Raw genomic sequence first — 27033 nt, forward strand, 5'->3', positions numbered from 1 at the left:
TTCGTTTCTAGATTTGACTTAGCTTTAGGATTAATGTTAAGTATTTCCCCACCCCCTTTGTACATTTTCAGTTTGTAAATTGCTGTAATAATAAACCGTTTATTATTATTATTATTATTATTATTATTATTATTATTATTATTATTATTATCATTATTATTATTATTATTATCATTATTACATATACACACACACACACACACACACACATATTACTGGCCTTCTTAGCCCCGGTAGTTGCCAGAAGCATGGACACCGGCTTATTGCCCTCAATCAGAATAGCGGCCTTATCTCAGCATCAGCACGGGGAACGAGGACAGGCAGAGATAACAACCACCACTACCACCACCACTTCCTCCTCTTCCTACAATCCACTACCGCCTCCTCCTCCTCCTCCTCTTCTCCGCTGCAGGAAACACCTCTGATTGCCTCTATTCTGCCACAGAGGAAGGGGACGCGGTGTCTGTATTTCACATTCATATTTTTCCTCGCAAAGTGGCGGGTAAAAAGTCGCTTCCATGTGCGGGGTGTGGACGCGATCTGAACACCAGCCCGCGGAACGTGTCCGCGGGCTGGTGTTCAAGTCCCGTGAGGCTGAACTGAAAGGTAAGTTTGTGGCGGATAAATGTGGTAAGCTTATAAAAAGTGAAAACAGGAATTGTGAGCAAAAGTGTAGAGAGAGAGAGGGAGAAAGAGAGAGAGTGTAGTGGCTCTCAGAAACAGGTGGAGGATGTGTCACAGGGAAGCTTAAAGGTGATATGTGTGCTGGAAAGCTAGTTAGGGAGAAATACATACATAACAGTTGGTATACATGGTTACAAGAGCGAGAGTAATGAATGGGAGAGGGAAAGTGTGCGGGACTGCCTGTCACGTGGTGCTGCCATCTGGCGACACACACCTACGTGGAGGGCTTCAAGACATCACCCGAGGCAAGGGGTCAGATAATATAAAATATGAACTTGGACATACAAAATAGTTTCCTGTAATTTCCAGTGGCATCCTGAGAGTGGCTTGGGCCGTAACACACGAGCTCCGGCAATCATGCTCTCGACCCAAAGTACTAAATCACGCGCTCTATGAAGAATCTTGTCGTGTGGAAAAATTGTAGCACTTATTTAGAAACTCGCAGGTGTGACTTCCTTGCAGACTCTGCCTGGAAGAGGAAAGTTTATGTGATATTATGATCATTACTATCCATCGAGAGGTCTCCATGACAAATTTCCAGCTTACACGAACACAAGAATTCTTTACGCCTTCGATGTGCCAGTCAGTTCATGAGTCACGATAGAAATAAACACTGGGAGACGGCAACACGAAAGAAAACAAACTTTCATGTTCTCTTTTGCAAATCGAGGAGCAAATAAGGAATAATTATGAGGCTGCAAAAGAACTGGAAACGAGTCTGATTTAGTTCGCCGTCCACACAGACCTGTTTGTGGACACCAGGAAAAACACCAACCTTTCATTACCAAATTTGGGGAAGACATTATAAGTCAATATGATGGCAAAGAGTACAGCGATCCAGTGAAAGAGGTGGTGGTTCACTCTGGTGGTGCCAACACTGTCCAGGATGGCGAAGTGAAGGAATGAGAGACAGACTTTCGGTGTTTGGTGATAAGTTTTGTTTGAACAAGTTCCGTGAAGGCAAGGACGACTCATCAATTAAGAAAGAGAGCAAGACACACTCCACACCTTCGGGCGACTGGCGACTCACTCCTCCACACATTGTCTTAGGAAAGATTTACCGGACATTAATTTACACCTGGATTTTCTTCTCTCTATATATTTTTTGTCTGGTGGAGAAGGAAGGAGCGACAAAATAGTGACCTTAATTTTTTTTCTTTTCTTTCTTTATTTATTTTTTTCCCTCCACTAGCCTCTTTCACGCACTGAAAAAGCTCAATATTTGATGTCGGCTACACGACGAGAAAGTTGGTGGCCTCGACATAATGAAACCTTGCCCGAAAAATCTGTCCATATTTACACGCAGCTTGATAGTGCTTACAGTTGCTAAGCTGTACAGGGGAACAAAGTCAGGCTTGATAAGCTGGCCTTGTGGGGGACAATGTGCAGTAGTGCGTGAGTTACCGTTTGGAGGGAATGAAGTTGCTAATACAATCATGAGTCACAGCTGTGCAGAACAAAGACGAGAACGCGCGACAAGTAAAGTGAAACTGAGCCGCGTGATGGAAGCGAGACTGTGTGTAGGAAGTAATTAAAAACCAACCACATAATTAATGATAGAGGATCAGCCCGCATTCTTAAACGTTCGGCGTCTAATCTCCAATACTTTTAACAAGCTCTAGAGAAAGTTATTGAGGCTCTGAAGAAAATTTGCATGATTTGACTGGTAGTTATTAAGGATCCTGTTTCATCAGCTGGAAAATGCACCCATGAAAGCCCAACTAAACGTTTCCGTGTCAATTTAAGAGTAATTTTGATAAAAGTACAAAGCGTTTAATAATACCAACCATAGAAAGGGTTCCAGAATCATTGTTATAAAACGCAAACAACAATTACAGCTACAGAAAGGTAATAAAATTTTGGATTATAAAAAGGAAGCAAAATACGCAGTTATAAAATAGTAGCAATAATCAAAGTTATAGAAAAAAAAAAGTAAAATTGAGTTCAATAAAAAAAAAAGCAAAAATCACAGGTGAATCCCAGATGAGCACAACCAGAAGTGAAGGCAATGAAATGAGCGTCCATTACCTCCCACACTGAGCAACACAATCACAACACGGGGAGCAGGAGCCAGAAAAGGGAATGTTGGGCGATAATGAAGTGGACGAGCGGGAGTGATCTGCTAATGGCAACTTGATGTATGGGGGTCACACACACACACACACACACACACACAACCCCACCGTTGCCAGGCTCTTTGAAATAAATGTACCGAAAATAATGTAGTTATCATGCATCAAACGGTTCTATGAAATGATTTTCTCATTATTCATCCTCCCTGTGCACATCAAGTCGGCACTTCCTTATTACGCGAGGTCAATGCAGCGCGGGTGTCGTTATACCTTTGCGCGTCACCTGAGAAACCTCGCCCAGGTGTTCTAATGTTTGGACGCCACTACGCCTGCCATCAAGTACCGCGAGTGTTGAGCTTGACGAGTGTTCCGGGAATGACGCGGCGGAGGAAGGAGAGAAGAGGCTCGTGAGGTGCTGAGAGTGAGACTGAGGGGTGAACAAGTTGGCTGAACGACACACACACACACACACACACACACACACAGAGAGAGAGAGAGAGAGAGAGAGAGAGAGAGAGAGAGAGAGAGAGAGAGAGAGAGAGAGAGAGAGAGAGAGAGAGAGAGAGAGAGAGAGAGAGAGAGAGAGAGAGAGAGAGAGAGAGAGAGAGAGAGAGAAATTCATTAGCTTGCTTTTATTACAGATGAATAATAGATGATGATAAAATTATAATGATCACACATAAACTATTGTTGTTATTATTATTAATTATTATTATTATTATTATTATTATTGTTATTATTATTATTACCACCATCATCACCATCACCACCACCGCCACCACCACTACTACTACTACTCCCTCCTACCATCACTACCATTCACACCACCATTACATCATCACACACAGCCAGCCATGACTGACGTACAGGCGGGCGGGTGGGAGTGCGGGAGGGCGGGCGGGCGAGATGGCGGGTAATACAATACGTTACGCTTGTCGAAAAATTACACTCACGATAAAGGGAAGCGAGATCAGTGGTGGTGGGGTCCCCGTGGCGCCGCCTTGTGGATAAATCGCCGATGTGCTCAGAATATATTAGCGAGACACATTCATACGACACTTACGCCTCGTTAATCTCACGTTAATTCACGCCTTATCAAAACGAATCCATCTTCATTATTATTGGAGTGTATAGCGCGAGGTGGGAAGCGGCGAGGCGGTGAGGCGGCGAGGTGAGGAAGGGGAGAGAGAGGTGAGGCTGGTAATAATCATTAGGGACTTCTTTTTTTTATTTCTCTCCCTCCCTTCCTCTTTCCACAGTCTCCTTCGTTCATCTGTTTCTCTAATTCCTCCTCCTCCTCCTCCTCTTTTCCTTAGTCTTCTACATCGTCCTCCTTCACCGTTTCCTTTCACTGTTCTCGGTTTTCTTTCCACTTACTCTTACTCTTCACTCCTTCTCTCACCATTCTCCTTTATTTTCCGCCTTCACTCATTCCTCCTTCCCTCCTCCATCTTTTACATCTTCTTCACCCTTTCCTCCTTCGTCACTCGGCCTTTACCCTTTTCTTCACTTCCTTCCTCCCTCTAATCTCTCTCTATCTCCTTCATCGCAATCTTTCTCTCTTCCTTACTTTACCCTCTGGTCTGCTTCACTCCCTCCTTCACTCTTTCCTCCTCCTCTAAGCCTCCCCTATCTTCCTCCCTCACTTCGTCCTTCAGACCCCGAGACTCACTAACTCACTACCCTCAAGCCCTACCTCGTCCGTCATGCTTCATTGGCTTCTCGACGAACAACACTCATTACTAAGTTTCTATGGCCCGCGTCCTATTAGGTACATCTGTCGGGGGTGTTGTTATCGGTGTTGTAGTTGGTGTTGTAGTCGGTGTTGTTGCCTCGCCGCCTTCAGGAGCTTCACGTGATTAATAAAGCGGTAAAGTGAGATGAACATAGCCGCGGGTCTAGACAGCAAAGACTGGAGCGTGAGAGAGAGAAGCAGGGAGTAAGTCTGGCGTGACGGGAAGACTGCCGCAGACTAAGTACAGTTTCTCTGCCTGGCCTGCCGTCCGTGTCCTTGGGTTCTGTGTAAAGGAAGAACTAACCGCGCTTACACACACACACACACACACACACACACACACACACACACACACACACACACAAGGGATCAAATCTCTACCTCCTGGCACCTACACTCTCTACACCCCACACTTTATACCAGTGCCCCATGCCAATACGGTGATACACAGGGGGACGAACGCTGCAGGAAAACAAGTCCACTAACCCCTTCCTCCTCCCAGTGTTCTCTGTGCCCTTGGTAAATACGTAACAGACTTGCCTTATCTAAAACCACTGGTGCTTTTGGTGCATCCAGCTTCCCTAGGGCGTGATAGGCTGCTTAAACACGCCCCGATTTTAATATTAACATTCTGTTCCCGTTGTAATGTACTGTATCTACGTGCGTCAGTTACCGGGGATGAGAGATGCACGGGAGAGGAGTAACGCCTTGTAACGCCATGTAACGCCTCGGGGTTCGCACCATTAACCTTGGCTGGGGGAGGGAGAGAGGCAGAGAGAGAGCCAGACACGTCCCCCTGCCCTCGGTGCTCCCCTCTGATGAGCCGCCTAACTAGAGGGAGACATGAGGGTCGTGCGGGAGTTGTAACTTGTGGTATTGTCGGGGCCACAACGAGGCACCAAGTAGGCCATTGTTCTCTCTCAATCCCTGCCACTGTTCGCGTCTAGCTACCGTTCCCTTCTTTTCTCCTCCTCCTCTTCCCTCTCCTTCTAACCGGACCGTGACAAAAGCCATTGAAATACAGGTACTTGTGGTAAGCCTGGACAATCCCCCAGTGGTGAAAAACAGTACAGAGCGACACAAAGAGAGCTCGCGCGCACTAAGAGAAGAAAACACCAGCATAATGTAAAATTCCTCCCCGCTGATTCATTTATGTAACGTGACTCCGCTAAGGTATAATTAGAAATGCGTTTTTGTCTCCTTACTACTTCTCCTTGTGTTTTTTTTTTTTTGGTTCCCCCTTTCTTACTTACCCTCCTGCTCTGAAATATAATATAATGCGTCATCACTCTCGATTACGTACCTTCCTGCGAGGACACAGTGATCAAGGACACTGGGATACCTGCCCCAGCACACACACACACACACACACACACACACACACACACACACACAGACAGACACACACACAAACAGATAGACACTCGCCCTGACCTCGCTACACACACACACACACACACACACACACACACACACACACACACACACACACACACACACACCACACACACACACACACACACACACACACACACACACAAAGATCAAAGATTCCCAGGCAACTGTACGTAGCGCGGTGTAGACGTAAGAAGCTTGGAGGCCGAGGATAGAAAGAGGGATTTTACTTGTTCCTAAGCGTAAATATTGAAGCAACGTGGCGAAGGACATCTGCCCTACCCACCCAGCCACCCACCCACCCAGCACTGCCTCTCCTGCCTCGCCTCCACCTGCTTTACCCCAACCCCACGTGATTCACAGTTAGCGGTAGGAAAAGGTTAAGTTAGTTTTTGCTCCTCTGCACGACTGGAACACCCTCATTCTCGAAGGTTTCATTTGGCAAGGTCCGGATCATAGCAGGGCGAGGCGAGGCGGAAGATGAGGCGAGGTGCGAGCAGTGAAAAGGGTTACACGGGATGAGGGACCTGAGGGACCAGGGAGAGAAACGTGAGTGTCTGTGTGAAGGGGTTAAATATGTCAGTGTGTGTGTGTGTGTGTGTGTGTGTGTGTGTGTGTGTGTGTGTGTGTGTGTGTGTGTGTGTGTGTGTGTGTGTGTGTGTGTGTGTGTGTGTGTGTGTGTGTGTGTGTGTGTGTGTGTGTGTGTGTGTGTGTGTGTGTGTGTGTGTGTGTGTGCTGATGTGCGGTAAGGAATTCAGGAAGTCAGTTTTTACGTTGAATCAGAAAGACATGCTGAAAAGAAAAGAGAGAAAGAAAGAAAAAAGTAAGAATAGAAAATTTGACAGGTGACTCAAGGAAAGGGAGCAGTCAGTCAGTCACTCAGGTCAGCCAGCCAGCCAGTCAGTCAGCAAGTCAGTCAGTCAGCCAGTCAACCAGTCAGTCAGCCAGCCAGCCAGTCAGTCAGTCAGTCAAAAGTCATACAACCAGAGTGAGATGACGAAGTGTTCCTGGTAATGACAAAAATATACAAACCTGAAGGTGTTTGTTGAGTGGTACCGTTCTCTCTCTCTCTCTCTCTCTCTCTCTCTCTCTCTCTCTCTCTCTCTCTCTCTCTCTCTCTCTCTCTCTCTCTCTCTCTCTCTCTCTCTCAACCCATCGTCCCCTATGCCACAAACACACCTGCGTCCACACACCTACGGCGACCTTCAAAACCTTTCCCTTAATTACACCCTTCACTCTCCCTCACATCTTCATCTCCGCCCACGCGCCGCTGGACACGGATGCTGCGGGCTGCCACTAACACAAACACACACACACACACACACACACACACACACACAAACCACAGCCGCAGCACAAGGCGAGATGATGACTACTACTACTACTACTACTACTACTATTCGTAATCTCAAACAATAGGAGCGCCAGGCAGGAAGAGCCACTCATGCCGGAGTAAAAGTAAATAGTGAACCGTTAAATGGCAGTAAACATGAGGTCTGGGGGAGAGGGTGAAGAAAAAAGTGAGGGTGCGGGAGGGAAAAAAAAAAAAAAAAAAAAAGAGTGAACTCCACCCACCTAATCATTCAGTCAGGCAGTCACTCAGCCACTCACTCCGTTTTCTATTCGCTGAGGTTCCTGGGCAGAGCAGATCGTGAGAGAGGATAGAAGTAAACACAAGATTGGAGAGAAAAAACTAGTTAGACTCCACCCACTATAGCCTTCCACCTTCCAGCAGCAGCACCACCACCACCACAGCCACGGCAACAGGGAAGTACCGCTGGGTGATGACTGAGGTCCTCCAGGGGTCGGTTTTCGTCAAGGTCATGCTAGGATGGAAGGAGGAAAAGAAAAGGAAAATAGGTAGGCAGGAGAGAGAGGTGTAAAAGGGAAGGGAACGGAAATGTGAAGCAAAAGGAAAATGTGGAGAGGAAAAAGGAGAGAAGATGAGAGATAACAAGGAATGGTTAAGGAGTGGAGTGATACGAAGCCTTAACAAGATACTCCTCGCTTTTTTTTTTTCTCGCAGACTGACAATGTGTTAACTGCTAATGCGACTGAACAAAAAAAGGAGGAGGAGGAGGAGGAGGAGACGGTGATGGTGATGTCCAAGTGGAATAATGGAATAGAAACAAAGAATGAGGTAGAAAGAGAGAAAACAAAAATACCACTGATAAAAAAAAATAAAGGAAGAAAAAGACAACAAATAAAACATACAGAAGGAACACAAAAGACGTAAAAAAAAGAAGAAAGGAATAGAAAACGAATCACATAAAAAACAAAACGAATCACTAAATCGATAAAATAAAGAAATAAAAAAAAACGAGGAGTAGAATCCGGATTAAAAATAAATGAATAAATAAATAAATAAATAAAACATGAATTTCAATAAAGTGACGGCCTCCGCTCATATGTACGGTTCCCAAAGGTTAAGTAAAAAGCGGACACCCCTTTTATAACGCCCGGAATGACTATTATCAGACATGCAAGTCCGGCCTGATTGAATTATTATCCCATTAAGCCTTACAGTGTGTGTGTGTGTGTGTGTGTGTGTGTGTGTGTGTGTGTGTGTGTGTGTGTGTGTGTGTGTGGAGGCGGGTGGGTGAGTGGGTGTGACAGGCAGTAAATTTTTCCCCCAGCTTATGGAGGACCGTCACAAAATTCCGCATCGATAGACAGTTTTCCTCCATATAATGCCGATTTCCAGAGAGAGAGAGAGAGAGAGAGAGAGAGAGAGAGAGAGTGAGAGTCATTATTACAATCCGACAGGCTGACAAAGAAGATCTGAAGAAATTGGAAAAAAGCAAACAACAAAACAAGAAAATAACGAGAGAGAGAGAGAGAGAGAGAGAGAGAGAGAGAGAGAGAGAGAGAGAGAGAGAGAGAGAGAGAGAGAGAGAGAGAGTAGTGAAGGTGGATCAGAGGAAAAAGAAAAGTTCGAAGGTGGAAAGGAAAACTGAAAGGTGGAAGCGAGGAAAACTGGACATGGGGGAGAGAAGTTGGGCGTGAGAGAGAGAGAGAGAGAGAGAGAGAGAGAGAGAGAGAGAGAGAGAGAGAGAGAGAGAGAGAGAGAGAGAGAGAGAGAGAGAGAGAGAGAGAGAGAGAGAGAGAGAGAGAGAGAGAGAGAGAGAGAGAGAGAGCAGTAGAGGGAGAAAAGGGAGGGAAGGAGGAGCGGGAGGAGCAGCAGCCTGACTCCCTCCAAGGTCAAAAAAGAACACAGACAGGAAGGCAAACAGAAGCAACCTTTTCCGCACCACAACACTCCTTTAGTCACACACCTGCAGGAGGCTCTGGCGCGCTTACACACACACACACACACACACACACACACACACACACACACACACACACACACACACACACACACACACCACTAAGAATACAACCACCACTTAAAAATAAAAGCCAAGAAATAAACTTTAGAAACACAAATTTAATATATCACGATGCGGAAACATTTTCATTCAAACCACCCACACCACCTCCAACCCTCCAAAAAAAATAAAAAACACGTAATAAAAACCTCAACAAACCAGAAATAAAATGAATAACAAAAAGATCAATGCGAAAATAAAACTGCTAAAAGGAACGAAGGACAAATTCATCACAAACTCTTGCCCCAAAAAGGTACCTGAGAACACGGCAGACCTCGAGTGGCGGCAAGACGAGGGCGAGGAGGTGCTGGAGGGACCCGGGGCGTGATTCTGAGGTTAAATCCAGACCGCTTCATGTGGACGGAATGGCAGACGAGAGGGGGGGGGCTGGGAGTAGGGAGGGGTGAAGGCAGACTTGGCCCTTTACAAAGACTGTGGGGGTGGAGGAGGAGGGAGAGGACAGGGGGAAGAGGGGGGCTGAGAGGTGGTGGAGGAGGATGAAGAGGAGAGGTAAGAACTAGAGAACGAGGAAGAGGAAGAGGAGGGGAGGAGGAATAAAAGGTGGACGAAAAGAGAGGCAAAAATGAGGAGGAAAAAGAAGAGATTGGGACAAGTAAGACTAGAATGAGGACAAGAACGAGGCGAGGCTGAAATGGAATGGGAGGGAACAGACAAAAAAAATAAAATAATAATAAAATAAAATAAATAAAAAAAAACAGAAAAAAAGAAAGAATGAAAGAGAAACGAAAACAATGAGGCAAAAGATAAAAGAAAAAGAAAAGATAAACAAAACAAACACAGCAACGTAGATACCAATGGACTAAAACTCTGGATATTACATCTGACCCTTCCCTGACCCTTCCCCCTCACCCTCCCTCACTCCTCCTCCTCACCACCCTGACTCATCTCACCTCCCCCCGACTCCCTCAAAGGATGGTGACTATTTCCGGGGAGAATTAAGATAGCATCAAAGTTAATAACACGTGGAATTTAATTAGCCGCCGACACCACCTGGCATTAAAAAAGGAGCCCCGCGTAGCTGTTCCCTTTCCCCGCCAATTGCTATTTTTGACCCCAGATTTCCGGATAAGCGAGGGAAACTGCAAGGGGGAATGAAACGCCACGGAACGAAGCGGGGTAAGGATACGGAAAGGTTGCGGTGAAAAGCAGGATTACGGGAGTTTTTAAATGAAAGGAAGGGAGAAAAAGGGAAAGGGAGAAAGGGGAAGATAATGGGAGGAATGGTAGAGAATGGTTGCTGCTGTGCTTGTGGCTGGTTTACTTTAGAGGAATGGGGTTGTAGGAAGGGGTTGTTTGTTTGTTTATTTGTTTCTTTCTCTCTCTCTCTCTCTCTCTCTCTCTCTCTCTCTCTCTCTCTCTCTCTCTCTCTCTCTCTCTCTCTCTCTCTCTCTCTCTCTCTCTCTCTCTCTCTCTCTCTCTCTCTCTCTCTCTCTCTCTCTCTCTCTCTCTCTCTCTCTCTCTCGCACAGATAATGAACATTTAATCACACATGCTTTAGACCACCACCACCATTACTACTACTACTACTACTACTACTACTACTACTACTACTACTACTACTACTACTACTACTACTACTACTATTATTACTACTACCACCACCACCACCACCACCACAATACCGGTAATAACTGCTAGCTAATCATGGAATACCTGCAAACATTACTTTAATATATTATTCTCTTTGATATCCTTGAACACATTTTTTTCCTTTGATGAACCAAGAGGGGGAGCGAGTCTAAATATACAGAGCAATGGAACACGACAAACATACGTACACACTCTTCTCTACAACATCCTTACATAAACTAAAGATGCGTCTAAAAAAAAAAATATAAAGGCTATTATTAATTGATGACAATACCTCGTGCGTGTGTCCGTCTGTGTGTCTTCGTCTGAGTTCGTGCCCTTGTTCATTCACGTAAATTTTTTTTCAGTCAAGTCTCAAAGGACGGAGCGCCTTTAGCTATTATGAAGGAGGACATTATGTGGAAGTGAACCTGTCACTTATTTTTTTTTATCCGTCCCTTTCATCCATTTCTTCATTCACAATGCGCTTATCAACCACTTTATATGTATGGTCAACTTATCTACCTGTTTTGCCCATTCACTTAACCCATTTCATCATTAACAGTACGTGTATCTACCATTTTTTTACATGTAGTTATTTATCTATTCACACATCTATTTCTTCTTTATTATTCCTTTATGCACCTTCCTTTGTTCTTCCCTCAGCAGGTGTTGCCAATCAGCGCTACACAGGTGAAGGCCACGCGCTATCAGGTGCTAATGAGTCCACAACGCCCCTGTGTCTGGCTGCACCCTCCGCCTCATTAAGGAGCGCTACAGACCCCATTCTGTGCCTTATGTCGTCCCAGTGCTGCGGTGAAGCGCCCCTCCACAGCCACCTCACCGCCACCTGCTCCTCACACCTGCTGCGAAAGGGATCGTCCGTTTTCTTTTTACATACGTTTTCCTCTTATTTCTATAAATGTACAGGAAGTGTGGCTCCCAATAATCGACGCACCTTGCTCTGTATTTATATATATATATATATATATATATATATATATATATATATATATATATATATATATATATATATATATATATATATATATATATATATATATATATATATATATATATATATATATATATATATATATATATATATATATATATATATATATATAAATTTTTTTTCTGTATTAATTTTTTTGACTTTTCGATTAATAACTGAATTGAATCGTGTGTGTGTGTGTGTGTGTGTGTGTGTGTGTGTGTGTGTGTGTGTGTCTGTGTGTGTGTGTGTGTGTGTGTGTGTGTGTGTGTGTGTGTGTGTGTGTGTGTGTGTGTGTGTGTGTCAGATTGCCATTTCCAGACTCTTATCGTTACTATGTCGCCCGACTTTTAAAGAACCGACGCGAGGCTTTGATATAGATCTGAGAGTGGTGCTTTTGAGGGCGAGCCATGCCACGCCAAGACGACACTGCTGCCTCAAGTCCTCAAAAGGATAGGTGTCTGAGTCTTTTATATGTATGTATGTATGTATGTATGTATGTATGTATGTATTTAAGTATGTATGAAAAGGCTTATCACAGGCTTGGCTTCTTCTCTCGCAGAAAAAGATTATTCATATGTTGTAACTTTACTCTTGAAGAAATTAAAGAAGATCCTTCTAATTAGAGTCCTCAGAAGAGAAGCTTAGACTGTGCGCGGAGAAAAATTACCGGTACAAAGAAGAGGAAGTTTTCAGGAGGACGACGGCTACGAAGACATGTGGAGGGAGGGAGGGAGGGAGGAAGGAAAGGAAAGAAAAGAACAATAACAAGAACAAGAAGAACGAGATGAACAAAAAATAATCATAAATTGAAGACCAAAAAAGAAGAAAAAAACAATACAATGGAGAAACAAAACCAATACGAGGAAAAACAAACAAACACGCAAAGACGAAAAACAAAAGGAAGACCATGAACCAACAGGAAGAGAAAGGGGAGGAGGAGGAGGAGGAGGAGGAGGAGGAGGAGGAGGAGGAGGAGGAGGAAGACAAGGATAAGGGAGATAATGAGAACGCTGGTGACAATGACGGTGATTCAACTATTAGTGAAGTTTTCCCTCTTAATAACCAGGGATGCTCTCACCACCACTACCACCACCACCACCTGGACACCTGTCTGCCTGCCTCTGACACTTTCCACACTAAGGGCGCCTCTCGTTAGCAGTGGAAAGGTGGAAATGTTAGGGCCAAGACATCCACTTATATTTATCTTTTACCTCCGCTCTTCCTCCTTCCCTATTCCTTCTGTTTACTTCCTGTTTACACTATTCTAAGTTTTTCCCTTCTATCATAATATGTGCTTCCTTCTCTCTCGTTATGCTCATTCTCGTCTTCTTTTTTCTCTTTCTCATCCTCCTCCTCTTCTCCTTCTTCTTTATACAAGCACATCTGTAACTTAACAGATAAGAAGAGAAACTGTGTGTGTGTGTGTGTGTGTGTGTGTGTGTGTGTGTGTGTGTGTGTGTGTGTGTGTGTGTGTGTGTGTGTGTGTGTGTGTGTGTGTGTGTGTGTGTGTGTGTGTGTGTGTGTGTGTGTGTGTGTGTGTGTGTGTGTGTGTGTGTGTGTGTGTCACTGAGCGGGGAAGGAACTTGGCACGCTTTGAGATCCAACGGTTGATGGGGACATTATCATAATTCCTTCGTCATCTTTCTCTTCTATTTCTTTTCTTCATCTACTCTCCTGGTTCTTCACTTTTAGTTCCTCTTTTTATCATTATTGTTATTATTACGACCGCTTCACTCAGGTCCGCGCCGCCGCCCCCGCTAAGAGCAGCGCGAGAAGCCTCGCCATTACCGCCGCGTCAGGAACTTGATTGGTCGGCTCTTGATCATGGAATTTTACAGAGACTCGCCCGAGCTGCCGCCACCATCTCGTAATTACTTCCACCGCAGCGGACTCCTGCTGCCTCGGGCACCACGCGGGGTCTCCCGATGCTGACATTCACCCTAACTTATTTAACACAAATATATCAACGTGAAAATGTGTAGGACGTGGCCGTCAGGGGAGGAATGGCGAGCTGGGGCGGCAGACAGTGGGCGGCGGTGCGTCAGCGAGGGCGTCGGGAGAACCCTGCTACCCGCTGCCAACATTCAGGTTCAACTTCCTCCCGGCAGGGGTGACTGACCCTGAGCTCAGCACGGCTGACGGAGGTCACCTGGGCAGGTGTGTGCACCTCCAACACCCCCAACCCCCTCCAGGTCACCGACCACAGCGGCACGTGTGTGTGAACCCTGCGAGTCTACAAACACACACACACACACACACACACACACACACACACATTCCCAATCACCTCATGTCATTTTCATGTTTAATGTGTCAACAGTAATCATGTAAGAGATTTTTTGAAAGCATCAAAATTACTGGAAAATATATATATCACCAAACGAAGAACTTCAACAGCTGTGTTTAACTTGACAATTAGGCAGTATTGCACGTGCTGATCACACACACACACACACACACACACACACACACACACACACACACACATACACGAATCTCGATAATACTAACAGAAAGAGGGTCTATCCCCATTCTCTTATTGTCCCACTCACACGCACAAGATCCAAAACTGACAAAAGCCCGTATAAATTGAATATAACGTAAAATTTGCCCAATGAAACATGCCAGATAATAATAATAAAAAAAAATAAAAAATACAAGCAAGAAAAAAAAAAAGACATACACGTTTTCCGCTCTCAATTCTAAAACTGGAAATCGGAACGTGCAGATTAAATTAAAAGTTTGGGTAATCTAGTTATATTCCTCTTTATCATTATCATTACATTTCCACTCGGGCCATCCTTCCATCGGGCAATCATGTTCATAATGCCGTAATTCAATAGCACGCCCATACAATTGTGGTGAAAAAATGGGAACAAACGCCGCCAACTCACAGTCCTCCGTGTTCGCGCTAACGGGGGTGTCCTCACTGGCAGCGGCCGCACTTTGCAGGTCTCTCATCATCACGGAATAAAAGATAATTGATTTGTAAATATTTACTCAGTTTAAAACATTTTCGGCAAATACAGAGGCGCTCGCTAAAACCCCGTACCTCGCGCCGGAACAGAGGACGCGCATCAAGGCAGCCATTTTTGTAGTGTTCACTGATATTGGCCTGAAAAGTATTACGTGAAAAGCCTGAATATGAAAAAAATGGTCGTGTTGGTGAAGGTGACGTTAGATGAGAGAGAGAGAGAGAGAGAGAGAGAGAGAGAGAGAGAGAGAGAGAGAGAGAGAGAGAGAGAGAGAGAGAGAGAGAGAGAGAGAGAGAGAGAGAGAGAGAGAGAGAGAGAGAGAGAGAGAGAGAGAGAGAGAGAGAGAGAGAGAGAGAGAGAGAGAGTCTAAAGATCTGCAGCGAAACAATCTCTTTAGCTGCTACTTACTGGACAAGAACACAACACCCTTGAAACTGAGACTGTAAACGTGTGTGTGTGTGTGTGTGTGTGTGTGTGTGTGTGTGTGTGTGTGTGTGTGTGTGTGTGTGTGTGTGTGTGTGTGTGTGTTAGCCTTCATAACCACACTTCCCACACTAACACACGTATTTTTACACAAATTTACATTCACAGTACTCGCTTGAAATGGGAAGATAATAATTAATTCAGACAGGTGAGGAAAAGACGTGAATCCCACTTGTAGCATTTCATCTCCTTTCTCTCTTGTCTTGCACGTCTTATTACACCTGAATGAGAGAGATGTCTGTTTCTTTACGTACAAACACAGGTACTGACGCATTTCAGTGGTGTAGGAATTCGTAGGAGGAAAAAAAAAAAAGGATGTTCACGTTTATATATTGAGGACGCCACAATGGGAGCTTGAGTGGTAAAAACTATAATTAGATAGATAAAAAAAAATGTTTATGTTAATCTCCCTAAAATTACACTTCCATTTCTTAAAAATCTGCCTTGTCTGCTTTTTTTTTTGTTGTTCCCAGCAGCTACACGTGTTATGACGAGAGAGAGAGAGAGAGAGAGAGAGAGAGAGAGAGAGAGAGAGAGAGAGAGAGAGAGAGAGAGAGAGAGAGAGAGAGAGAGAGAGAGAGAGAGAGAGAGAGAGAGAGAGAGAGAGAGAGAGAGAGAGAGTCGATTCTGGATTTTTTGGAGTTATTTTTGTTTTGGTGAGTGGCCAGTTGGTAGTTGAATCCAGTACTATATAAAAAAAACATCAACAGGACCAAGGACTCAACACAGCACCACTCATCCCTCACAGCAGCCTTCCACAGCATCACTGAGTGGCTGCGAGTTTATGGGGTCCGTCCCTGTAGCGGAAACTTGTGAATGTCAAAGGCTCAACATTTTTTTCCTTTTTTTTTTTTCTCTGCTTTCCCCCCCCCCTTTTCATGGGTGTGGTTAGCGTGTTGCCGTGGTAAGAATTGATACTTCATTATGTTATTCTCGGTGTTACCATTATCCTTCGCTATTGTTTACCTGTCATCCTCAGTCTCTCTCTTCATGTCTTTGTCCTCGTGTCTGCCTGCCTGTCATTAGCTGTCTGTTCGTGTCTTGTCCTTGTCTGCGAGTGGCGCATGACTTGCATATTATTCATTCCAGTGCTGTTGTTTCTGAAATGGTCGAGTTTTTTTTTTCTTTTATCAATTTCGCTTCCACCTTTCTTCCGTGGTCATGTAATTCACACGCCACTTTTATTACCACCATCATCGTCACCACCATCACTGTTACTAATGTTATTGCTCTTTGAATGGATAAAAAAAAGTAGCAGCAAGTAATTTGAGTTCCTTACTAATGGGTATATAACTGAATGCATCGTTTCTTTTCTTTTGCTATTTCTAGTAGCGGTATATTTATCTTTTATCTACCTGTCTATCTATCAACCTATTTATCCATCTAGTTATCAATGTATTATTTATTTATCTATCTACCTATCTATCTGCTTATCATTTGTATGTTTCTCTATCCATTTTTTCTTCTCTTTATCGATCTATTTATACGTATCCATTCATCCACCTCTATTGCTAAGCACCTACCAGGATGTACTCGTACACTGGTGCACAGAATCCAGCGCTCCGTTTACTTCGAGGCCCAGCTCAGTTATTCAGAACACGCTAAGCAGGAGCAAGAAAAAAAAAAAACTGGACCTAGGTACAAAGAATATATAAAAAGATCAACAAAGAAATGCAGGTTCGACTCCTCTTACCGCTGCTGCTGCTGCTGCCACCACCACCACCACCCAAGCCACGGTCAGCACCCTCAGGCGGCCACAAAGACTGACGTGTAAGACCTCCTTTTCCAGCCAAGGTCAAGATCTCCGTAATCAAAACCCCCCCTTCGTCTCTCTCTCTCTCTCTCTCTCTCTCTCTCTCTCTCTCTCTCTCTCTCTCTCTCTCTCTCTCTCTCTCTCTCTCTCTCTCTCTCTCTCTCTCTCTCTCTCTCTTGCTTTCTCCTGCACCGTTGGTCTTCCAACGGGCGTCGTCAGGCTCGCCGGGGTGACTGGCGCTGCATCCCGTTGGAGAAAGGCGGAGGAGGAAAACAAGGAGGGAAGGTGAGAGGGAGGAGACTCGAGGGAGATGGGTGAGGGCGAGAGGAGGAAGGACAGGAAGAACCAGGAAGAGGACCAGGAGGAGCAGGGGGATAAGGCGGGGACAAGGGAGGGGGAGCTGTGTTTAGGTCAGGGCTGGGTAAGAATGAGAGAAGGCCATGGGGCGGGAGGGCGGGGAGCAGCGCGGCGCAGGTCAACACCCGCCGCTGTCCCTGGCCGAGTAAGCGGCGGCGACAGGCTGGGAGTGCGTTGGCCCAGGTCGCGTCCGCTGCTGCTGCCTCCCTGCCTGCCTGCCTGACTGCCTGCCTGCCTGCCTGCCTGACTGCCTGCCTGCCCATGAAATTTAGAAGACTGACTGCTTGTACCGGGGCTCGCGTCACTGCTACTCAGATGGCATGTTCTTTGAGTGACGGGACTTTTACGCTGTGACGGGAATGTCCGGTGTGACTGACTTGCGCTGAGTGAGACCTTCACTGTTTGATGAACTTATGTATGTGTGATACCCATGTGCTGTGTGACGGATGTGTGTGTTGCATAATGATCCTTTCACGTGACGGGCCAGTGCTGTATGGGGGACCAGCTTTCTGTGACGGAATTACTCTACCTGACGGACCCACAATAAGTGACGGACCTGCACTGGGTGAAGGATCTTTAGCGTGACGGGCCATTGCTGTGTGACAATCTTTCATGTGACGGACTGATGCTGTGTGACGATGCTACCCTTTTTTATGTGACGGACTTGTGCTTAGTGACAAACCCTCCAATATATAACGATCCTACTGCCCTATGTGACATCATTCATTACCGTCTCTACAACCCACGCCTTCACATCCGGAGGGTCTGCACCGCCAGGAGTCACGCATCACCACCTCACAGATCACGCACGATTGGGATTTGCACCTGAACACACTCACGCTGCTCTTGGACTACACCTGGACACACACTCAGGCCACACCTCCCCTCTGCTTGCCTCCCCTCTCGTTTCCATTCCCCTTTTCCATCCGCGGCACCGCCAGTTCGAAGGTAAAAGGTGAAGTGAATGTGGGCGATGGTCATTCACACGTTCGCGCTCTATTGCAAGTGAATTATGGGACTTTTTTTCGATACTACTCATAAATCTTGTCAATTCCTTTGGTGTGTGAAATTACGTGTACGCTATTTCAGTTTTCATGATTATTACTATTATTATTATTATTATTATTATTATTATTATTATTATTATTATTATTATTATTATTACTATTATCATCATCAATCTTTCCACTCGACACTGATGAACACGAGTCCTTCAAATAAAGTAATCACACACACGCACAGGCGCGCGCACACGCGCACACACACACATACACACACAGTACACATTCCTAACTATTGACAATCTTTCCCCTGGGCAGCTATAAATCGGGACGCCCTTGCTGGATACCTGTGGGTAGGGAGCTGGGGGGAGCAGGTTGGCGATGCCCTGGGTGGAGGCTGATTGGAGCTCTCCTACTCCCTCTCTCCCTCTCCCTCCCCCTCGCCCAGCCACTGCCATAACAACTCCGCGAACCGTTGTCGGGGCGGAACCGGTTACCTGAGCGACCCCGGGCTAACTGTAGTCTTTAGGGCGTCACACTCCGTCCGTCACACTTCGTACTCTTGGTGCTATTCGTGTCCGCCTTGTCCTCTTCCTTCTCCTGCTGCTCTTACTGTTACTCGATTTGCTTGTGCTATCCTCCTTTTTTTTTTTCCTTTGAATTTGTCTCATAGTTCTGAGTTCTTGTCTTCAGTGCTTCTTATCTATCTCTCTCTTAAGTCTGCGTTCTTATCTTCCGCAATGTTTTTTATTTATTTACTTTATCTGTCGCTTGATTTTGCCTTCTTGTTAGCAGAGTTTTCTTTTGTGTTGATTTATTTTATTTATTTTTTTTTACTCTGAATTTACCACTTAATTTCTCTTCTATATTATTTTTATCTCTTAATTTTGTGTTCATGTCTTCATTGCTTCTTATCTCTCTCTCTCTCTCTCTCTCTCTCTCTCTCTCTCTCTCTCTCTCTCTCTCTCTCTCTCTCTCTCTCTCTCTCTCTCTCTCTCTCTCTCTCTCTCTCTCTCTCTCTCTCTCTCTGTTTTGCCTTCTTGTTTTGACTATCTTTTCTTTCTTTTATCTCTCTCTTACTTTTGCGTTCTTGTCTTCAATATTTCTCCGTTTTCCCTTTTTTTTATGTCTCTTAATTCTGCATTCTTGTCTTGTCTCTCTAATTTATTCAGTGTACCAGTATTTCCATTATTTCACGTCTCCTTATTTCATGTTTCGTTTTTCGCTTTCTTCTATTCGTATTATTATTTTTTTTTTTTCAAATTTCAACTTAATTCTTCTTTCTCTTCATTTTATTTAGTGTATCAGCTTGACATATTTATTTTTATTTTGTGTTTCCTTACACACACACACACACACACACATATATATATATATATATATATATATATATATATATATATATATATATATATATATATATATATATATATATATATATATATATATATATATAGATAGATAGATAGATAGATAGATAGATAGATAGATAGATAGATAGATAGATAGATAGATAGATAGATAGATAGATAGATAGATAGATAGATAGATAGATAGATAGATATATATAGATATATATTTTTTTTTCCTCTTTTTTCCTACTTCCTCTTAGGTAGTGGATTTGCCATTATTTTTTTTCACTTTTTATTTGTATTTCATCTTGTTTTCTCTCTCTCTCTCTCTCTCTCTCTCTCTCTCTCTCTCTCTCTCTCTCTCTCTCTCTCTCTCTCTCTCTCTCTCTCTCTCTCTCTCTCTCTCTCTCTCTCTCTCTCTCTCTCTCTGTGTCATATATTGGTATTTCACCTTTTGCCATATATCACGCTATCCTCTTTTTTTCTTTATTTTTCTTATTCTTCTTCCTCCGTTTCATCCCCTTACAGTTGCTCAATCTTTTTTTTATTTTTATTTAGTTTTCACCCTTTTTTTGTCTTCTTCTTCCTCCTCTTCGCCTTATTCGATACGCATATAAGCGATTTTTATCCTTTTTTTGCTTCACTTCTTTATTCTGTTTCTTGCTGTTGTCTCCTATTTCTTCCTGGCAATCGACAAGTTATGCTTTTTTCCCATTTTTCTTACGTTTCATCCTCGTATTATTCCCTGTTACCTGTTTCTGTCATCCCTTTGTTTTATCACTTCTTTTACCTTTGTTTTTTTTTTCCATCTCTTTCTCTCACTCGTCCTCTTTTCCTAGATATAAAAAAAATCCTTGTATAATTATTTTTTTCCTATTTCCTTTATTCAAAATCACGAAAATCATTCTTTTACATCTTTTCAGCTATTCCCTTTTCTCAAGTCGTAAAATCTATTCTTGTATATTTTTTTTTCAGTCATTTCCTTTTCACGGATAATTAAATCCTATCTTGTATATATATATTTTTTTTTTTCAGTCATTCTTGTATTTTCTCCTCTGTAGTTCTTCTTCCCTCGGATAAAAAAAAAAAAATCAGTTGTATTTTTTCAGTCACTTTTCTCCGATCACAAAATCTATTCATGCATAATCTTTTTTTTTCAGTCATTCCCTATTTACTCAGATTTATTTCCCTTATTTTTTCTTCTTTTATCATTTTGTTACATGGTCTTTTATTCATTATTTGTTTTTTTTACTTTTTTTTCCTGATTTTCCTCTTCACAAAAACACGACAGGACGTTTTCACCATTTCGTGTTCTGGCCTTCTTCTTCTTGCACCACCATGGGATCTTTTTGCCTCGCTGTTCCTCGGTGCCCTTTTGTCCCACGCGCCCAGTTGTGCATTTTTAACATGCATTGGATTTTAGGGAAACAGTGTAAAAGTGTAAAATCAGGAACATATTTGGCAGTGTTTTGGAATTTCATTTTTTTTCCGTGTGTGTGTGTGTGTGTGTGTGTGTGTGTGTGTGTGTGTAGGTATACATTTTTATTTCCTTTGCATCGAGTTGGGTTCCTGTATTCTCTCTCTCTCTCTCTCTCTCTCTCTCTCTCTCTCTCTCTCTCTCTCTCTCTCTCTCTCTCTCTCTCTCTTGTCATAACATATTGAAAACAGCCATTCTGTATATCAATGAGTAAAAAATAAATAAATGAATAAATATAGATAAATAAATGTAGTACTCTCTCTCTCTCTCTCTCTCTCTCTCTCTCTCTCTCTCTCTCTCTCTCTCTCTCTCTCTCTCTCTCTCTCTCTCTCTCTCTCTCTCTCTCTCTCTCTCTCTCCATGAATAAAAGAACACCTTCAAACGCGAACAAAAATTTGCACCAGGAAATTGAAGCTTCGGGCAACACAAATGGCAAGGGACGGTCGCGTTAGGCAAACAAATTAACAACGCAACACATACAGCAACACACACAGCACACGCCGGTCAAGGGCTCACTTCGAACCTCGCGAATCGAAACAGTGAAACTCGACAAAACACCACCACTTGCTATATCTTTTTTTCTTTTCTTTTTTTTTTCCCCTACTCGTTCGTCCCTCCAGCTTCTTTCCATATTTTATAGTTCGTTCCCTTTCCCCTCAAGACTCGGGAAACATGGATGCCTTCTGGTGGTGTTAGTATTTGAGTCCTTTTCTAATGGTACACTGAGCTAGTTCTCTCTCTCTCTCTCTCTCTCTCTCTCTCTCTCTCTCTCTCTCTCTCTCTCTCTCTCTCTCTCTCTCTCTCTCTCTCTCTCTCTCTCTCTCTCTCTCTCTCTCTCTCTCTCTCTCTCTCTCTCTCTCTCTCTTTAAACTGCAGCATCAACGAATCATCACGTAAGTAAATAAGTAAGCACACGCATACATACATAAGTAATCATGCACATATATACATAATTAAGGATATGTGCAAATAAATGAGTGGCACAAAATGATGCTCTTACATATTTTATACTGAGTAAAGGATTTCCAATATACAAATAAATAGATAAATAAATAAATAATTAGATAAATAAATAAGCATACGCTACAAGAAACTACTACTACTACTACTACTACTACTACTACTACTACTACTACTATCACCACCACCACCACTAGCACCACCACCGTCATCAATACTTTTATCAAAACTGCATGCCAATGGTGATCGCAATATCATCTCTCTCAGGGACTGCAACAGAAAAGAAAGTGGCGCCATCTGAATGCATGTCAGGCACTCTTTGGAGGTAGCGGTGGTGGTGGTGGTGGTGGTAGACTGGTTACCTTAGGATCATATTTCCTTTTTGTTAGGTTAGGTTAGGTTTGTTAGGTTAGGTTAGGTTAAGTAAGGTAAGGTAAGGTTAAGTTAAATTGTTAGGTTTGGTTAAGTTAATGTAAAGTCTACAGAGAAATTGCCAGATGGTAAAAATGTCCTAGGGAAAATGAATGAGAGGAAAAAAATGTCTGGAATGGAAGATGTTAGAAAGAAGAAAACGTCCGAAGGGGAAGAGGTCAAGACGGAGGAAATGTCCCGCACTGGTTCCCTTACTGTGGCGGTGGTGGTGAGGGACGGCAGGAGGAAGAGGAGAGGACCCACGTGGCTCGATGAGAGGTGGGCAAGGGGAGTCACCAATTTGCTCTTACCTGCAACAGAAGAGATTCATTTATGACAGGGATTAGGCATATTATTTCTTATTTATTTGTATATTTGCTTTAGATCACCATTTTAGGATCCACGCAACACACACACACACACACACACACACACACACACACACACACACAAACATCACAATACAAAACACATTGGTCGATTATGTTCTTTGTGTGTGTGTGTGTGTGTGTGTGTGTGTGTGTGTGTGTGTGTGTGTCAAAAAACGTGTTACATCAACATCAATACACACACACACACACACACACACACACACACACACACACACAGGGCATCATTAGGATATCTCATGAACCACTAAGCAAGGCAAGGGTCGGGTTTCATTAGAAGTGAACAACCTTATATCGAATGCCTCACTCCCTCCCTCTCTCCCTCCCTTCTTCTCCTCTGTCTCCCTCCCTTCTCCTCTGCCTCCCTCCCTTCTCCTCCTCTGCCTCCCTCTCTCCCATCCTCCTATCATCGACTTTCCTTCTCTCCCTCCCTCCTTCCTTCCCTCCCTCCCTCCCTTCTCCCTTCCTTCGATCACTTTCCTTCCCACACAGATTCATATCTTCAGAATAAAAGAAATTACATCATTCCTTTCTGAAAAACAGGAATATACATGTTTTCGTCCTCACGCCTTAGAAATTCATACTATTAAGAAATAAAAAACGGAGTCTGTACCTACAGGCTAAAAAATATTTGAGAAATAAAATAAAAAAACAAGGAAGCTTAGCCAGGTAGCCACAAAATCCTGAATCCTGGCTGCATCACCACCACCACCACCACCACCACCACTATCATCACAATCCCCACACACACATGACTATTACCATCATCAAAACTTTCCTCCCTCCCAAACTAAAAAAGGGAACGAGAAATAATCTGGAGAAGATGGACATTTGCATACAATTACTCGCTGAGGCTGCTCTTGTTTTTAACTTGGCTGGTGCTTTTGACCCTGCAGCGCCGCCAGAACCCTCCCTCCCTGCATGTATTGACCCTCGAAGCAGGAGCGGCACGGGGCGGTCATATAGAAGAGGTATGAGGGAAGGAGGATGCTGAGATATGCTGCTTGTGGGAGCGAATGCAGCTTGGTGTAGCCAGCTATCCATTGAGAGAGACGACATGAGAAGGATACAGATAAGTGGATGTGTGTGTGTGTGTGTGTGTGTGTGTGTGTGTGTGTGTGTGTGTGTGTGTGTGTGTGTGTGTGTGTGTGTGTGTGTGTGTGTGTGTGTGTGTGTGTGTGTGTGTTGAGTGTCAGGAGTATAAGAAGTGTGTCATGAGTATGTGTGTACGTATGTTGTGAGTGTCATTGTGTGTGTGTGTGTGTGTGTGTGTGTGTGTGTGTGTGTGTGTGTGTGTGTGTGTGTGTGTGTGTGTGTGTGTGTGTGTGTGTGTGTGTGTGACATGAATTCTGTGATGAAGAAACGAGTGATCAAATGAATGGCTGGGAGCGTAACTGCGTGAGTACATTGATGAGTGAGTGAACGAAGAGCCAATTGCCTTTTTGATTGACTGACTGTCTGAATGAGTGGGAGAATGAGTAAGTGAACGGGTGAGTCACAAAACGAACAAGAGAAAGTGAGTGAATGAGTGCGCGACCATACGTATAACACATATCTAAAAAAAAAAAAAAAAATACACGACAAAATTCACAAAAAAAAAAAACGACACGGAGAAGCGAACATGAAAATAAGAGTCACCGAACGAACGAACGCGTGAGAAACAGACAGAGACAGTGAGAGTGAGTGAGTCATCCCGTGACTGAAGGAAAGCGAGGGAGAACAGGCGAGTGAGAGTGAATGAGAGAGTCAGTTAAGGTCAGACACTAAGCGGCGGCGAGGCGAAAGTCCTAAGTCAGTCAGGGTCTGCGAGGAGGATGTCAGACTAGCCCTCGTCCACCCACGGCAGCTTGGAGAGTACAAACACGCCCTCTAGCGGTACCTGTCCTCCTCTCCCTGTCCTCTCTCTCTCTCTCTCTCCTCCTCTCCTCTCCCTCCTCAGCACCCCAGGTAGGAAGGAAGAAGATAGGGGCAAGGCAGGAGGAGAGGAAAAGGGAGCCAGAGGGATGGAGATAAGAGGAAAGAAGTGATAGGGAGGAAATAGAGATAGGAAGGAGTGGCTTGTTGTGAGATAAGGAGGAATGAGGGACGAGAACTCGGAAGAAAGATAAGGAGGAAAGGAGGAAAGAAATGGAGGTAGAAAAATTGGGCTAGAAAGGAATAAAATGAAAGAAATGAGTGACAAATAGAAAAGGAAGGACAAGAAGGAATAGATAGTGGAGAAAAAAATATACGAAGGAAGGAAAGAAGATAGAAAGTAAGAACAGAAGGGAATGGGGTAACAGAAACAGGGAGAGTTAAGGAGGAGAAGAAAAACACTACGGAATAACAGAGCTGTGAGAGGCTGGGAGAGGAGCAAGGAGAGGCGAGAGCAGCTTGTGTCCTGGCGGTGTGTCGCTATCTCGGTGCACACTCGACAAGCCAAGCGAGGGTCGAGGGCTAAAAACACACTCAAGGCTCCTCGATTTCAAGGCTCATGACTCGCTTGGAAACTTGTGTGTGTCCTTGACTGCGCAAACCTGAACCATCACGTACGAGTCCATGTTCTTTGTCTTCTTTTTCTTCTCCTCGTCAGCAGCCGCAGCCAGACACTCAGCAAGTCAGTCGGTAAGCCAGTCAGTCAGTCAGTAAGCCAGTCAGTCAGTCAAAGCCAGTCAGTCAGTCAGTAAGCCAGTTAGTCAGTCAGTCAGGCAGGTGGGCAGACAGGCAGGCAGGCAGTCGTCCGTGCATCCACTAGCGAAGCATTACTGAAGTCCACTTGTTACCCAGCATGAATGAAGGTCAACGGTGGCTGTCAGTCAATCCTACTCTGAGTGATGAAAGTTGTGTTATGCAAACGCCATGACTTGCAAACTTCGACACACACACACACACACACACACACACACGTTATATACTCTAAATCCTCGTTATGCAGGAGGTCCATGTGGGCGTGTGACGGTGTTCTGGTGATAATCATGCAGACAGGCAGCCCAGACCATCCGTCAGCCACGCCAGCAGGCTAACACGCACCTCCTCCTCCCGCCGGATCAGTACAGACGTGTGTTGGAGTTTTCCTTCGGCAGGTAAAGCGATGGATAGCTCAGCGAGTGTAGAAGAAAAATACTCTCTCTCTCTCTCTCTCTCTCTCTCTCTCTCTCTCTCTCTCTCTCTCTCTCTCTCTCTCTCTCTCTCTCTCTGGGTTTTACGTGCGAGTGTAAATAAAACAAACATTCCCTTTACACGTGCCGCGGCGGATCGTCTCCCTTTACATGAGGCAGTAAAGGCGCCGCTGCACCACTGGGGAGTGCATCACGTCGCCAGGGTTGCGGTGGTGACGGATGACCCGAGGGAGGCACAGGAGGGAGCGAAACACACCTGCGGCTTCTGTATCTCATGACACACTATCTCCTAGACACTGACAGACGAGGAGTCGGATGTATTGGGCTGTAGTGAGTGTTGTGCGGTGTGTGTGGAGGTGTGTGGTGATGGTGGTGGTAGCAATAGTGTGGTGGATGTACTAGCTGTTAGTTGCTGTAAAATGCTAATAGTGCTGTTGTTGAAGTATGTCGCAATATTAGTAGTACGTTGTTGTTGTGGTGTCGTCGTTGTCGTTGTTGCTGTTACTATTGTTGTTGCTCTTGTGTTTATTAATATACGTATATGTTGTTGGTGTTGTTGTGGAGCATCAGTACCAGCAAAACTATTATTAATGCCGGTGGTGTGTGCACGTCACGACCACAACACGCTGGGATGCAGGTCACGCGGCCCAAGGCGTGCCCATGTCGAGGCGGCGCGGCGCTGCAATAGGCCGCCGGCAACTGTTGGGGTAGACGACCATCACCCCGGAAATATCAGGGCCAGCGCACCGGCCAGACCCCGCCCGGCACGCTGTTTCTGAGGGCAAGGGTCGGGGTGGGCGGGGTGTGCGGGAGAAGGAAGGGATATGCGGAGATGGAAGGGAATGAGAGGGAGAGAAAGGAGGAGGAGGAATACGGGAGTAGGGGGAGGGGCGGGGTTTGGAAGGTCACTGAGGAATGATACACAACATTCGT

The 27033-nt window shown here is 44.5% G+C and overlaps 1 protein-coding gene across 7 annotated transcripts in view; it reads right to left on the reverse strand.

Moving 5' to 3' along the window:
* LOC135100760 (Ig-like and fibronectin type-III domain-containing protein 2) overlaps window positions 1–27033 on the reverse strand; it is a 393660-nt gene that overhangs the window by 262259 nt on the left and 104368 nt on the right. For all 7 annotated transcript variants that reach the window (XM_064004013.1, XM_064004012.1, XM_064004018.1 and 4 more), the window contains one exon: window positions 22830–22924. The gene's annotated coding sequence lies outside the window, so the exon portion shown is untranslated. The remainder of the gene's footprint in view (window positions 1–22829; window positions 22925–27033) is intronic.

Source organism: Scylla paramamosain, chromosome 5 (genome assembly GCF_035594125.1).
Source record: "Scylla paramamosain isolate STU-SP2022 chromosome 5, ASM3559412v1, whole genome shotgun sequence".
NCBI lineage: Eukaryota > Metazoa > Arthropoda > Malacostraca > Decapoda > Portunidae > Scylla > Scylla paramamosain.